The following is a 2908-nucleotide window of genomic DNA, read 5'->3' as shown; positions in this document are numbered from 1 at the left end:
TGATCCCATATTGTGTAACTAGTCCGTCAAATGAGATAAATTCTGTTCCTTCTAGTATATGTTCTAAATATTTGATTCCTTTACCACTCCAATCTGAAAAGTTTATCATATTATTGTTTTGTAATATGTCAGGGTTGTTCCAGATAGGTGTACGTTCGCATGGGATTAATGAAGACGCCGTCAATTTTAGAAACTCCCACCATGCTGTCAGAGAAGAGCTGATGTTGATGCTTTTAAAGCATTCATGTCGTTGGATGTTTGAGCTGATAAATGGTAGGTCTGAGATCTCTAGATTATTGCAAAGTGCTTGTTCTACATCTAGCCAAGGTTCATCTAAGAGGGTATGTTTTAGCCATCCTGAGATAAACTGAAGCCTGTTGGCTAAGAAGTAGTGCTGAAAGTTAGGCAGTTCTAGTCCTCCTTTATCCTTGGTCTTTTGTAGTGTTTTTAAGCTTATACGTGGGGGTTTATTTTTCCAAAGGAATTTGGACATACATGAATCTAGCGATCTGAACCAATCTTGTGGCGGTTTAGTTGGGATCATTGAGAATAAATAATTTATTTATGATTGTACTACTGATGTTAGTGTTTCTCGCAGCTCCTGTGAACTTGTGCTTAGTAATTTGAGATTCGTGATTAGTTTGTTACTTCCCTTCTCTTCTGCTTCAGACCTTCCTCCCTGGACCTCCCTGCCATGTGAACTTGTGTGAGTGTGGGCAAGAAGACGTGAGCGAGTCTAACCGCTCTGCGCCTGAGTTCCTACAACCAGATCGTGACAGTTTCCTTCCATAATGGTGCATTATCTTGCATTAGCATGCGCCAACCAGCGTGGCCTGCATTTGTATAGCGCTTTTCTAGTCATTAAGGACCCCACAAAGCGCTTTACACTACATTCAGTCATTCACCCATTCACACACACATTCACACACTGGCGATAGCAAGCTACATTGTAGCCACAGCCGCCCTGGGGCGCACTGACAGAGGCGGGGCTGCCGGACACTGGCGCCACCCTCTGACCACCACCAGTAGGAAAACACGGGGTTAGTATCTTGCCCAAGGATATTTGGCATGCAGCCAGGAGGAGGCAGCCTGGGATCGAACCACCGACCTTCTGATTAGTGGCTGACCTGCTCTGCCACCTGAGCTACAGCCACCCACAGCCTGCGTGCAGCCTGTTCAGAATCAGAATTAGAATCAGAAAGGGTTTTATGTTGAGCAGGTTTACAACATTAGGAAATTGCTGCGGTGCTTAGTGCAAACATACTGTCATAAACGCTTAGATATAAAAATAAGAATAAGAATTAAAAGTGCTAAGTAGATAGATATATACATGAGTGCAGGTGGTGATCAGTGCCAAATGTGACCTGTGGTAGGTACCTATTTAAAATAGGACAGAGCCGTAGGCGCACAGTCAGTTTAAAAGAGTTTAATTTTTAATACAAAATAAAAGAAACAGTGTAACAGCAGCACCTAAAAACAATTAAAAACGTTACCTTATTAAAAACGATAAAACTGTACGATTGCCCGTGAGACAGGACAAGCGCTGCGGGGAACAGTTTATAAACAAATCGACATAGCACACAGGTTAAAAATGGACGGCAACTCACACATGACCCCAAATGGGTAAAACACTATAGAAAAAAAGGCAAATCTTCAGCGCCGTCTTCACTCGGGCCCCCCGCTGTGCATGCAAAAGCGGGGAGGCAAAAAAAGGATTTGTTTTCCCTGCAGCGCCTTCACCACCTGCGAATCAATATCTGTGGTGCCTACTGATACAGAAAAAAGTAAAACAAAAAAACAAAACCATCGACAGCCGCAGCAGTCAGTCCGTCGACTTACACCAGTTTAAAACAAATTAAAACACACTGATGTGTCGGGTCCTTTGCCCGCAGCCAGAAATCCACCTGGCAAAGCAGCAGCTCGGTACTCTGAATAAAAGGCAGGAGATCACTAGCTGGACAATAAAACACAGGAATATTCCTCCACTGAATTGGTTTTGTTACCTGTCCACAAGTTCGTGTCACACCCTAATAAATGTGGGTCAGTGGCGATGAAGTCCACTATACCGTTCTCACGGGAGCAATGTTTCCCACCTACAAGGGTGCAAATAACTGTAAACCTCTGCCAACAGCCAGAGCTCAAGTGGTACATTTTTGTGTAACCTACCGTTCTAACAGAAGTTTAGGGGAGGACGCGTATCAGACTTTCATAGTTAAGAAACACCAACTTGCCCAACTCGGACCAAGCACTCGCAGCTTCAGGTTTGCAAAGGAATACCCAATTGCCCACACCTGCGCTTATGAAAGGAGCGAAGACCAGCTCCGCCCACCAGGGGCGGTCCCAAGTCTCCAGGTCTCACCTGTCACACAAACATGGAATGACGCAGTGAACACAGCGTAGGGTCATGTGTTAGTGGTGGGAACAGTCATACGGTTATTGTTCATGTGTCCAACAGCAGAGGGGAAGAAACTGTTCTTATGGCGAGAGGTTCTGGTGCGAATGGTCCAGAGCCTCCTGCCTGAGGGGAGCAGGTCAAACAGACTGTGTCCAGGGTGAGAAGGGTCAGCTGAGATCCGAGCTGCACGCCCCAGTGTCCTGGAGGTGTACAGGTCCTGCAGAGATGGGAGTCTGCAGCCAATCACCTTCTCAGCAGAGCGCACAACACGCTGCAGTCTCTGTTTGTCCCTGATAGTGGCTCCAGCGTACCACACGGTGATGGAGGAGGTGAGGATGGACTCGATTATTGCAGGGTAGAATTGCATCATCGTCCGTGTTGGCAGGTTGAATTTCTTCAGCTGCCTCAGGAAGTACATCCTCCACTGGGCTTTCTTTATGACGGAGGTGATGGTGGGCTCCCACTTCAGGTCCTGGGTGATGGTGGTACCCAGGAAGCGGAATGAGTCCACAG

At 46.4% G+C, this 2908-nt stretch overlaps 1 long non-coding RNA gene across 1 annotated transcript; it reads right to left on the bottom strand.

The window, feature by feature from the left end:
• Nucleotides 1–1749: 1749 nt before the first annotated feature.
• Nucleotides 1750–2256, bottom strand: LOC146664431 (uncharacterized). The gene is made up of 3 exons (XR_014912360.1): nt 2167–2256; nt 2004–2093; nt 1750–1928 (listed from the first exon to the last, which is right to left on the bottom strand). It is a non-coding gene; the product is annotated as an uncharacterized LOC146664431 (long non-coding RNA).
• Between the last annotated feature and the right edge of the window lie 652 nt (nt 2257–2908).

This window comes from Rhamphochromis longiceps, linkage group LG7, assembly GCF_057381845.1.
Source record: "Rhamphochromis longiceps isolate RC_006_pf linkage group LG7, R_longiceps_female_GT1.1, whole genome shotgun sequence".
Classification (NCBI taxonomy): Eukaryota; Metazoa; Chordata; class Actinopteri; order Cichliformes; family Cichlidae; genus Rhamphochromis; species Rhamphochromis longiceps.
The sequence above is the reverse complement of the archived record's forward strand: the minus strand, read 5'-3'. Positions and strand labels throughout refer to the sequence as shown.